This window comes from Phalacrocorax aristotelis, chromosome 6, assembly GCF_949628215.1.
Source record: "Phalacrocorax aristotelis chromosome 6, bGulAri2.1, whole genome shotgun sequence".
In the NCBI taxonomy this organism is placed as follows: Eukaryota; Metazoa; Chordata; class Aves; order Suliformes; family Phalacrocoracidae; genus Phalacrocorax; species Phalacrocorax aristotelis.
The window spans coordinates 10,037,347-10,050,656 of record NC_134281.1 but is presented as its reverse complement, the minus strand read 5'-3'; the positions used below and the strand labels follow the sequence as shown (position 1 = coordinate 10,050,656).

At 38.5% G+C, this 13,310-nt stretch overlaps 1 protein-coding gene across 27 annotated transcripts in view; it reads right to left on the bottom strand.

The window, feature by feature from the left end:
• Positions 1–13,310, bottom strand: part of FHIT (fragile histidine triad diadenosine triphosphatase) — a 628,816-nt gene that overhangs the window by 474,479 nt on the left and 141,027 nt on the right. The window contains exon 1 of one of the 27 annotated variants that reach the window (XM_075095817.1): positions 2,957–3,010. The exons of the other annotated variants lie outside the window; for them this stretch is intronic. The gene's annotated coding sequence lies outside the window, so the exon portion shown is untranslated. Of the gene's footprint in view, positions 1–2,956; positions 3,011–13,310 lie in introns of those variants that run through there. 27 annotated transcript variants of the gene reach the window in all.

Here is a 13,310-nt window from a genome sequence, read left to right as displayed (position 1 = left end):
TAGGGTTGTAATTCTGCTCAGCCCCGTAACAGAATTGGATCACCTACTGCATCATTCAAATTCTTGTTTTCAGAAGTACAATAGTCCTACCAAAGTGAGAAGGCTTCAGCACAACAAAAATCTTGGTCTTTCACATACAGTGAAACGCAAAAGTCACATTAATGCAATGATAAGTTACCAGCTAAGTGCAGGGAGCGAGGGCACAAACATCAACAACGTCAGCAAATGGGAATGTTAGAACAAGAATATTAACCTGCCTGTATTTCACAAATTTGGCATACTTTTCAGATTAAAACAAACAACAATAGACTTCTCTATTGGCACTGTCAGAGAACTTCATGGATGCTGGATTTCAATATATAGGGTAAACTTAGGAAAAGTAAGAGCAAGTTAAAAGATAAAAAAGTATTCTAGAACATTTACTTTTAGTGGTTACTTTCATCCACATGATAACATCAAATCCATCCTCTGGAACTGAATTAAATCTCACAGATTTACTGAGCAGCCCGAGCAGAAATATCAGACTATTTTGACATTGGAACACTTCAGTTAATAAATGTTTAATTTCTGGTGTGTCCATCTTAAACTTCTATTTCAAAGACTCATTTCTTAAGGATAGCCTAATGCAGGACAGCGTCGATGAAACTCAAAAAGCTCTTACTTTCCAAGTGGTCATCTCTATTTCCAGGCAAAATCCTCAAAAAATAAATCAGGCAAAATTGCCTTTGATGTCTGCTGAAGGAAAAGCAAGCTTTGTTTGAATAATTAGCACAGGACCAACAACCAGGCCCTGAAAGGAGTCAGTCTTCAGAAAAAGCAGCTTCTAAGCTCTCCAGAGGACAGAACTGCCAGACTAGAAGTCTTTCAACATTAAGCTTCATATTCCCTAGGAAACCAAGTGCAAAACAACCTTACAATGTTAATGAAATGCTAAGATGGAATGCCAAGTAGTCAGATGTAGCTACTATTAACCTTTCTTCTATGCCCACTGTGGTCCTCTTGTTCTGAGACAGTACTTCCCAATTCTTTTTTCTTAAATACAAACACGAATGCCTCTTTTGCAAACTCAAAAAACAAACACTGTACAAGCACCCCAGGCCCAAGCGGTTAACATTTATGGTGTTGCAACCTTGGCCTAAAAATATACAAACCTCCCATCTCACCCCAAACCCTATTCACAAAGTGAGTCTGTGTAGACATTTTATCATTCATTCATGGAAGCCACCAGAAAGTGCAGATGAAAAATTCACCCTCTGCTACAATCTGTTTGGAAATTAGGAAAACGATGCAACATAAGGAGACACGCACTTCTGGAAACAGAAAAAAAACCAATACAATAACAGCAAAGTCTAACTTGCTTTGGGAAAGCTATGATTTATCAACTTAAATACAGAACATCTGCGTGCGGAAAAAATAGTTCACACTGTGAATGCTAACAGGCAGAAGATAATTGAATATATATGTTTGTGGAGAGTGAAAGTCCAAAACTGAACTTCTAAACTGTCAAGCAGAAGCCTGATACTTTCAATTGGTATGAATTGGTTGGAAATTTTGCCAAGTCCTGGACTAGAAGTGGCATGTCCTGAATCCTCCAATTAAGAAAGTCACGTGAGACACAACCACAAATTCAGAGGCTGAAAACGTGTCGTGCTTTTGCACATAGACTGTTTAGATTGGGAGAACCAGGCAGCCTGTAGTTCTGGAAACTAAAGGAAGCTGAAAAGAAGAGCTCCCAAAAAGCAGCAGTGGTCTCAGAAGAAACAGTCCAGGAAAAAAAGCAGCTCGATATACTGGCTGGAGGAATGACGCTGGAGGCAATGGAAGATCCTGGAGATCAGACAGGTATATGGATATGAACACCAGGGGATGCCTGGGGACCTCCACCAGTAATGCCCAAGACGAGTGACTACAGCCAGTGGTGCAACACAAACTGACACAACTTTCTGTCCAACCTTCCCAGAGCCACAGTGAAGGGAAGGGAAGGGAAGCCAAGACAAAGTGAACACAATGCTACCACGTAACAAGCGTGATAAGCAAGGAGGGTAAAAGCTCTAGACTTGTTTGTACTTAAATAAACCCCAATACTTAGAACCACTACAGGTTGATTACTCTGTCTTTCTCATGACAGGAACTTCTTCAAGAGAAACCCTTCACCGCAAAATGCTAATACTATCAGTATTTTTAAAACAGAATACAGGCAGACCAGGAACAAAAGCCAGAGTAAATAAGACATAAGAATCATACAATACAATCAAATCTTACCTGAAGGCAACAAAAGAAAATTACTACTCTTGGCAAACCTATTGGGATTCCCCCATCAGGTTCCTTCTTTGAACGTCCAGAACAATATACTATTATTTTTATGGATGTATTTGTAGGCATATATATATACTTACACATACATTTGGATGAAGTGGAAGACACATAATGGACAACTGAAGGCAAAACACTAGTTTTGCTAAGAGAAAGTTATAAAGACACATGCAGTAACATTAAAAAATACAGATTAAACTAGAAAACTGAAGACAGACTGTTTTCTTCGTTAATGCATGTCTCTATGTGTCCACAGCCACAGGTGAAGAAAAAAAAATTGCAGTGCCTGTTTACAAAGAAGCAGACATGAGGCCTATTAAGCCTAACCATAAGACTGAACTGGATAAACTTTCTGTTGAGCAGCCAGTACCCTTTCTCTGATTCCCCTTAATGGCTGACTTTCCAAATCTTCGAAAAAGATCTGCAGGTTCATGTGGCTTAACAGAAAGTGCATACATTTCAACAGCAACAACCTTCATTCTGCTTATTAGACTAGAAAAAGCAGGGTGGAAAAACAAAACCATTTCAGTCAAGTTAACTAAATTCTGAGTCAAGTGAAGTACAACTTCAGCACAATTACATGTTAGATTCAGTAAGAATCAAGAGCAAAGCCAGGGCTGTTTTCAGCATCTTGTTCACCTACCCCTCAAATATATACTTCTCGTGAAGAAACTGAAATCCCCCGGCCACTGCAACTCTTCTCTAAGATGACAAACAAGGAGAAAAATTATTAGTAAAAGATCAAGGAGCAATGAGACAGACAAAGAATATTAACACACCTGATGTCGTTCCTTGTTAACTCCATGGAGAGGGAGCTAACACCTGGAGCACACTGATTACTGATGCTAGAGAAAGGACTGATAAGACTATAGGTCCATCCTTATGCTGCTGCATATTCTTCTTGACAGAAGGTGTAAGGCATTGTGGACATAGTGCATATATAATGACTCTAAGCAAAACATGAATGCAAGCATGCAATTAATAGCTTGCAGCAGTTTAAGGCATAACATTTCAGGTAACAGATTAACTTTAAGATCTCCAGCCAAAAACATAGCTTGGTACAAAACAAAGGACAGGATAAGTGTTAGATCAGAAAAGAAGTCACAGCATTTTAGAATAGTTAAAGCACAGAAAATAGTAGCCAAGGTAAGCTGGACTTGTTCCTTGAGTTGAAGCTGATGCACACTGACTTGTTATCTACAATTTTGTTCTCTTCTTTTTCCACTAACAGGTTATGTTGGTTTTACCATACTCTTTTTTTCCCAGCTATCAAAAGAGAACTGCAGTGAGCAATACCCCATCAGACCTGCTAAGCAATCATGGTTTTATACTAAAATTCCTGTATCCTTAGGAGCAGCCGTAACACAAGAATCAAATGATACCTCCTTAAGGCCAGGACAGGTGGAGACTGAAGGTTTAACAGGCTGTGACTGTGGGGGGGAAGAAGGGAAGGGTATATGCAGGTAGCCCAGATATACACCACCTAACTTCAGACATCTAGCATTCAGTTATCAATAAAGAGACAGACATGCAAGCAGCTAGGTTAAATTATCTCTCCTCAGCTTCTTCTAAGCAAACTGTTATTTGGGTTAGAGCAGGTTATTGTTAACACAATGTAGTTTTAAAATAGTAAGATGCTGACTCAACATACAGGTAGAAGATGAAAAGGAAACTTACTTGTTGCTCTCTCAGCCTTACTGGGGTTTACCAAAGATGATGATCAACACGGAATGCCAGCAAGTTTAATAAAAACAAGACAACCGTGGGAATTTTGAGGTTACAGTGAAAGCAATGTCTGCTCAAAGGCAGACAAAACACACATTCAAAAGGATGATTTACCATTTATTTTCAAGAGACAGTCAACACATCTGAACTTCAGCCTTAAATCTTTAATATTTTTTTCCTAGAGTTAGCAATAAATTTTTCCTTGTCGACAAAGGAGACCAAATCAGTGGTACTTTTCCCTAACAAGATAACATCTGGCAATAACAATTATATTGATTCTCTGATTCCAGCTACCTTTGCAGAACAAATCATTGGCCATGAATGAATAATTCTCACTTCTCTAGCACGGTTTATTATGTACTAAGACAGTGACTGAACTGGGGGAGGGAGCTTTCTGCAGGTAGTCTTTCAGGTATATTTAACTACCACCCAGCTTCTTTTCCTAATAAACATAGAATGACCGGGTAATTAAGCTTCATGCTATGTTTGCCAACTGCTTGGGTTATCAAGGCCCATTTCCATTTTGCGCCTCCCACAAAAGCAGCCTACATGAGTAAACTGCTGAGTTGCTGCACTGTCAGAAACACTGTGCATTTATGACAGTGTGCTGGTTTTCTCTGGGGTAGAGTTAATTTTCTTTATAGTAGCTAGTATGGGGCTATGTTTTGGATTTGTGCTGAGAACAGTGTTGATAACACAGGCATGTTTTTGTTACTTCTGAGCAGAGCTTACACAGAGCCAAGGCCTTTCCTGCCTCTCACTCCAGCCCACCAGTGAGCAGGCTGGGGGTGCACAAGGGGTTGGGAGGGGACACGGCTGGGACAGCTGACCCCAACTGACCCAAGGGATGTCCCACACCATATGGTGTCATGCTCAGCATATAAACTGAGGGAAGGAGGAACAGGGGGATGTTCAGAGCAATGGGGTTTGTCTTCCCCAGTAACCGTTACATGTGATGGAGCCCTGCTTTCCTGGAGATGGCTGAACACCTGCCTGCCCATGGGAAGGAGTGAATTAATTCCTTGTTTTGCTTTGCTTGGGCATGCAGCTTTTGCTTTACCTATTATACTGTCTTTACCTCAACCCACGAGTTTTCTCACTTCTACTCTCCTGACTCTCTTCCCCCTCCCACCGGTGGGGAGTGAGTGGGCAGTTGTGTGGGGCACACTTGCCAGCTGGGGTTAACCCTCAACAGACAGCAAAATTCTTCTTAGAAGATGCACAAGAGAAATGAGTTTTAATAAATCACCTTATTTCAGACCTAATCAGTTTTATAGCTAGAAAGGGAATGGAACAATGCTTCTAGTGCACAAGAAAAAGGAACCTCCCATAACGTTTCTTCCACCTTCTTCTCCCTACTTACCCATTAAAAAAAAACCCAAACCCATTCAAAATTCCAGAACACCTTCCCCAATCTACAGCTTCGTGCAGGATCCTGAAGAAGGGAAATATCTGGGCCAAAATCTAGACAGTTTGACACTAGCCTCCTGGCATGCCTCACTCCACAAGAGAATTATAAGCAATGTCAACAAATAAATACAGCAGCAATGTAGAGTAATATGCAAATTATGTTTGTAATTAACCACTTGTTCTGAAAATACTAATATAATTCAATTTTGTAGATTCATTAATAGCAAATTAAACAGATTATTTTTATTGCTGTACCATAGTTGGGCTGTGTGCATTATGCAGCTAAATAGCATTGATAAAACTACTACACACTGTTATACAGAAATGCAGAATGTAATTAGTATTCCACTTTGCATATGCAATTGCTGCTATACTATAATAAAGAATTAACTGATAAACAAGATTCAGGATTACAACCATTTGCCCTCTTTCCAATCATTACATTTTGTAATGAAATGGCATTGCTCAATTCAGCTTCTAAGTATCTTAACAAAGAATAATGAACTCAAGAAGTTCTGGAAAGAAGGCCAGGGAATGTTGCGCTGATAAGAGCATTGTGTTCCCATGACAAGAATGAACTGGTAAAGTCTAGGACATAAAAAGTTCATTGTGTGATGAGGATAACATTTTGCTTATGCTATATTAAGTTTGTTCATTCTCCTTTCTGTGCACATGCCTTCTACTTCCAATGCATCAGAGTTGAGTATCTAGGTTTTAATTTATTATTCCACAAAGTCAAAAAGTGGGAAAAAAACAAGCCCAAACCGTACTGCAAAACAACTCATTCCTGAGTTCCTGCTTTCTATTCTTTCAATTGATTCTAATAAAGTTTGCCTTCAGGCATTGAACACAAGTACAAATACAGTGAAACACTCAAGCTTGCAGAAGCTTGGTAATTGGCCACAATTTCTTTTTCACAACAAAAAAGAACAGTACAAATTAGGAGGGACAGCTCTGGAGATGTCCATGGCCCCATATACGTGGTATATGAGAAGGCCTTGTTTGAAAAACAAGTTACAATACTAAGACTGGCAGAATGAAGTATAAAACAGAAAAGGTTGCTCAAAGGATAACTTACACAAAATACCACCACATGAATTCCGGTCATTAAAAAAAATTTTTTTTTAAATCACTGCATCAATACACTTACTTGGATTCCATTTATACCACTTCAGCAACCACTAAAGTACTGTGTCAAACTCCCTTGCTGCTACAACCAAAGGTGTCATTTTGTAGTGGTTCTGCCTTTTCTTTTTTTCTGTTAATGTTTGGGATAATATTTTACAGAAGTATGTTACTGCTAGGTGTATTCACCTTACCAAGTGACAGATTTTAAATGTTTTTATATTTTATGCTTCTATTTCACACTCCTCTACAAGTATAAACAATGTGTATGGGGGGAAAGTCAAGTCACTGAAAAAGTACTTGAATGGCTCAAAGACCTCAGATGCACACAGAATTTTGCTACCTTACCTCAAATCACAGTCCTCAACTGTCACAGCCCTGATCTACATCAGGATCTAGAAAAGCACTGATGAAGCACTTCAATATTTTCTCCATTGTATCTAACCGTAAATATTCAGATGTTCCTGTTAAATCGGAACTAACTGTTGTTGTTGATAAGTGACATTGACCCATTCTCTTCACTTCATGGATAAAGCATTTCTCTGAACTATGAAAACCTACGTGAAATGAGAGGACAACTCCCATTTCCAAAATATACCGCTTGACATTAAAAGCAAAAGCTTGTATCACTGCATAAGAAGGAAACAGAATGGCAGAGACAGAAGCAAGCAAGGGAGTAACCACTAACAGCTACCTTTAGCTACATTTCCAATTCCTTTATTTTCTCCTTAAACAATCTAAAACCCTGCATGATAAATTAAACCAAGATTTTCCAACTTGAGTAACTCCAAATAAAGATTTGCTTCTCAAAAATCTTTAACCTATAACTAAAAATTAAAAAGCATTACAAAAAACCGGACCAGTCGCTAATTCACTGTGATATGGTGGGAGGCGACCCTCTGCTCTTGTAGTAGCAGCACTTTTTAAATAGGTCTCGTTAAATCTCCCAAAGCACAGTCATTCCCCAAGTCTTGCATGCAGGATACAGGTTTGAGAATGTTCCCTCCCGAAAGATCAAAGTTGTTTTCCAAACTGAAGTTTACCAGTAACACATTTAGAAAAGTGATGCCACCACACTATAAATTTTTTCTCATCTTGAAAACACTTTACAATATTAAGCTGGCATCATTATTCCTTTTTTACTGAACAAGACACAAAAGGATAAATCACATGGCAAAAGTCTTAACAGTGACAAAGCTGGAGGCAGAATTTACATATGACACCCTGTTCCTTATCCTACTTCCAAGGCTACACAGCTGCACGTTTATCCTATTATTTACGTGAAAATACAAAGCCTACTAGCATTAGGGTATCTTTCTGCCAAAGGAAAGTTAAAATGTATTAGAAATACTGTGACAGCAGTCTGCAAAACCTTCACTGAACAGCTCCTAGTACCTGTCAGTGAGAATGTCTCAAGCTGGCCTGTGAAATTAATTCCTTGTTCTTTTTAGAGGAACTTATCTGGAACCAGAACTAGTGCTAATACATTCCAAAAGAGGAATTGCAATGTCCTATTTTATACTTCATCTGACACCAAATCTGTGCTGGATTTAAACCTCAAATATTGACTAGGTCCCAGCGTAGAGGTTTAACATCTAAATCCTAACTGCTCAAACATTTCAGAAGGAAAACAGCTGTATCTTCCAAGGGAAGTGGAATAGCAAGTGTTTTTCCTAGCACTTTCATTTTAAATCAATACAGATTAATCTCTAGAGTAATTTCACTCATTAAAATGGCTTTACATAAATTATGGGTTTGGCTGATATGTTTCACCTAAGCTCTACTTCTACCACACTACTGCTTGTTGACTTGTTAATTAAAAATGCAGGTCCATCAAGATAGTCAGAAAATGAAAAACCTATTCAGAAACGATAGTCTCTATAGCTGCTAATTTTTGCATGCCTACAGCCAGTTTAGTACACAGGAGAGTAAACTATAAAAGATAATTTTTTTCTTTATGCAAGAGCAATGAACAATGAGTAATAAAAGGTATCAATTATTCACATTGCTTCCCAGCAGTTTGAATTTTAAGAGGAAAAACAAAACAGAAGCTATACTGCTTTTGAGTAAAGAGTAAAAATTACATGGTGAAATGCAGATATCTCTGAACAGAGAATTTGGATAAATATATTACTATTAATTTGGAACCAAGAAAAGCATACCCAGCTTAGTTTTTTTCCTCAATTTCTTAATAAAATGGGTTCTTTGCCAAAGTATAAATTCCAGAATTGAAAACTAAGATCAGAGAAACCACTGAATAGTTCATACTTGGTGTTACCAAACCAAAACCCGTTGTCTTGAAAGAGCTGATGTTCCTGGAATATTGAGAAACCACAGCCTGCCCTTTGCCTCCTTGGCTTGAATCAGATGTACTTACACACCAAGAACTGATTATTTTAAGAGTTGTTTCCACAGACATGGGGCTTACCTCCAACTTACTGATGTTTGAAACTATGTGTATATTGGACAAAGTCAGCTCCCTTTGCCTTCCGCCCTCCCCCCGCCCCGCTCCTTTTTTCGGCTTTTAAAGGGGTAAGGAACAGTAATGAAAAGAACATGAAAATTGCAAGTGTCAAAAACATTTCAAAATGTACGTTAAGACTCATGAGCTAGTAAATATCATCTACCAACAAAGTAAACCTTTCCACAGGAATGCAGATTAAGCATGCAATGCTTAACAAGTTTTTACCTTAGTGTACCCAAAGGGAAAGTAAAAATTAAATTGAACATTTCTTCCTGCCATTTTTTCCTATTTCAGTGTTCACCCATTCCCTCTCACTTATCACCATCAAAAGAAGCATTCATTTAGATTTAGTTTGGTGGCCAGAGTTTAATGCCACTGCATTATTTATTAACTGAAAGAGTAGGAAGCACCCTGGAAGCAAGGAGAGAGCACAGACAGATAAAACCAAGTTCACAGAGGAATAATCAGCAGAAAAGTAGGATGTTGCCATTGAGAAGACATAGCACCAAACAAAGAACTGGCAAGAGTGAAAGTCTCTGAATTTCCAAAGATGATTTTTAAAATATTAGAAATTGCTTTAATTATTTAAAGAACCAGAACTCAAGCTGCTAGGGAAAGATCAAAGATGACCACTGCAGATGCTAAGAGGACAAGAAGGATGGACTACAGATAGAGACCAGGTGCTCTCCCTAAACAGCATCTCAAATTACTGCTACCAGACAGAATGCTGTCCTGGATGTGCCACTGCTCTCATGAAGGAAGATATTTCATAATCAAAGCCAACTGAATTAAAACAGAAATGTTCAATACGACAACAAAGTAAGGACTAACAAAAGCAAGGGCACAAAGTGGGAAACCACTGCACTAGAAAGTGAGCAGAATTCTGTGTGAATATGTATGGAGTTTGCATGGCAAGGTTTTGGTAGAAGGGTTTTGGTAGCCCGTGGTGAAGAGCACGGTGAGGCAGGCTGTGCCCCTGCAGCCCATGGAGGTTAACAGTGGAGCAGATATTCACCTGCAGCCCATGGAGGACCCCACACCAGAGCAGGTGGATGTGCCCAAAGGAGACTGCGACCCCGTGGGAAGCCCACACCGGAGCAGGCTCCTGGCAGGACCTGTGGCCCCATGGAGAGAGAGGCCCACGCTGGAGCAGGGGAGGAGTGTGAGGAGTCCTCCCCCTGAGGAGGAAGGAGTGGCAGAGACAAGGTGTGATGGACTGACCGCAACCCCCATTCCCCGTCCTGCGCTGCTGGGGGAGGAGGAGGTAGAGAAATTGGGAGTGAAGTTGAGCCCGGGATGAAGGGAGGAGTGGGGGGAAGGTGATTTCTGATTTAGTTTTTATTTTCTCATTACCCTACTCTGATTTGATTGGTAATGAATTAAATTAATTTTCGCCAAGTTGAGTCTGTTTTGCCAGTGATGGTAACTGGTGAGTGATCTCTCCCTGCCTTTATCTTGACCTACGAGCTTTTCATTATATTTTCTCTCCCATGCCCAGCTGCGGAGGGCAGTGACAGAGCAGCTTTGGAGGGCAGCTGGTGTCCAACCAGGGTCAACCCACCACAAATGATCATTGTTAGGGGACTTCTGATGTCAGAGCATTTTGCAATTCTTTAAAGGTGATCTGAGCCCATAAGATTATTTTGGAACAACAACAACAGAAACAAAAAAAAAGACATTTCCAGCCAGGGTCAACCAACCACAGAATACAATGATAGGTTATCACTCTTATAAATTTCAAGACAACAGCTGATGGCAGGAAACACAGGCAGACCTCGCTGCGTTCAGCTCAAAATACTGAAAACACAGTTTTGGTAGAACACGTTTTAGAATTAGGGTTGGTACTAGATGAGTTAATGAAAGAAATCAAAGAATAAAAACAGTGGTTGCCCTGTATGGTATTCAAGCAGCTGCCATACCCACAGTAACAGTATTCCACAGTCTGCTAGGGCTGCAAAGGAAAGGCATATTAGCTTTCTAAGCCTTAAAAGGGTAACCACCCTATCCATCAGGCATTTGATGAATTTTAGCTCTTCTTAACAGAAAGGACTCAACAGAAGTCTGACTTCTGTTTTCTTCTTTCCCTGAAGTCCTTAAATTATTACATTACAGTGGTTTAGAATATTGATATAATCATTCATTTTTCTAAATAATAAAATATGAAGAAAAGAAAGCGCTAGCTTTCCTTTATGGTATTTTCTTAATGAATTCAAGAGGGGAAAAAAGGATATCAAGAGTTTATGAACTGTTTAAACATAAAGCCAAAGAATTATAGATAAAGTTCCAAACCATTAATCCATTATATACTGTGAATTGGACAACCCTAGTGAGATATCATTTCCAGAAATGAATCGAGCAAAGCCATCAGCAAATAGTTAACACACTGAACCTCTGAAACACTCTTTGATTCAATTCAAGCTGCAAACCTCTATGTTTAGAAGCTAATTTACACTGGAATCTGGAATTTAATCATCTCTTCTCATGCATTTGAAAAAGGATGACTTTACTTCACATAGTCTAAATTAACTTTGAAATTTTGCTACACATAGTAATATAACATCTAGTCAGATATGCTGATCTTACCTTGAACGACAGTAATTGCTTGATTCCTCCTCTTAATATTATCCTGATGCTGATAAAATTTCCGTAAGCCGCACTATAAGATGCTCTGGACTTTGCTCAAATAGGGTAGAATGTATATAAAACCAAATAAAGATCATCAGCGATGGGGAAAGAAACACTTTTTAGACAGGAGGAAAGAAGAGATGGAAGGGAAATAATTTTTTGTTTGATCCAAAGTTCACTGACGTCAGAATAAATCAACCAAAGGCCATTGAAATAAATAAGAAAAAAGTTGTATTTTCAAAGTGAGTATAATGTTGAATTTTCCTTTTTAATTTTTTTGTTACTTTTAAGTCAATAAAGCTTCTACATGTACCATTATTTACATCATGCTTACTGCAAGAACACTACCAAAGTGATTAACCTCAGATTTCCAAAACTGCTCTGAAGAATCTTGTGGAAGGGGAAATTGTGAGAAGCCTAGATGTTCAGACAGTAAATAAAGGGGAAAGTTTATGATTTTCTCTTCCTCAAGAAACAAATTCCGCAATCAGTAACAAGGAAGAAAAAAAATCCATAATCAATATGAAAAGAGTCTTCCTATGCTTCAGACTGTATGAAGGCAGATGTGTTTTCCGATAAGAGTCCTCTAGCTCACGAAGAAAAATGTCAAGTATCAGCATGATCTACTGGGTTTATCCTTGTTCAACATTTGAAGAGAACAACAAGTTCTTTGATCCTTCTAAGCCAAAGTCCTGACCTTCACAGAATCACAATGCAGCCAAGACCTCTCTTAATAAAGTAAAACAGTGTGATATTAGAATAAGTTATCATTAGTTAACACACTAAACATTTTAACTGATTTTTCCACAGAACAGGATCTGCAAGCAGCCAATTTTAAGGAGATTAAGAAATTCTCTGAGAGGAAACTCAATAGAGGGATATTATAAAAATAAATTTCTGTAAGGGGATGGGAATTGTGAATTTAATTCTTTGTGACTCTGAAGTGAGAAATTCTCCAAGCAGTAGAAATACACAAAAGGAAAATGCAGCTTTCCATATTTTTTGGCAAACTGGAATAACCAGGTTGCAGTATCTCCATAAAGCGTACCAGTCCACAGATTGAAGCAAAGCTCTGCTATTTCTATAGGATATTGGTTTCTTCTGTTAACGAGTAAGCAAATGAAATGAACTCCAAATTTATTTACAGCATATTCATGTTAAATTTATACCCTTCTCACTTATTCCTCTCAAATTAGTAGTTAAAATGTTGAGGTCTGAAACCGGATTCCTAAATATACAAAGTCACAGCTATGCATTCATATTACATCCATATAACTTCAACCAATTTTACACAAAATAACATTTGCACTTTTCACCTTTCACAAAAAGCATATGTATTTATAGTTCTACACTATTTCTTATCCTTCGTAACACAAAGTGCATTAGGCATAACATGCCTTTACTTACAACAGAATACAAAACGGCAGCTAAGTGTATCAAGTCCTTCTTGATGTACTTATGTACCCAATATGCAAAGCTAATATCAGCTGTAGATAAAGAAAAATGCCTAATGTTGTCATCTTTACTACACAATTAATGATTGTCCGCTACACAAAGATGATAATCCACTCCACAGTGAAGCACTGCAGAGCATTATATACACTTTTTTTTTCCTTTAAATTGCCAAAATAGAATGTCATTGCTTACC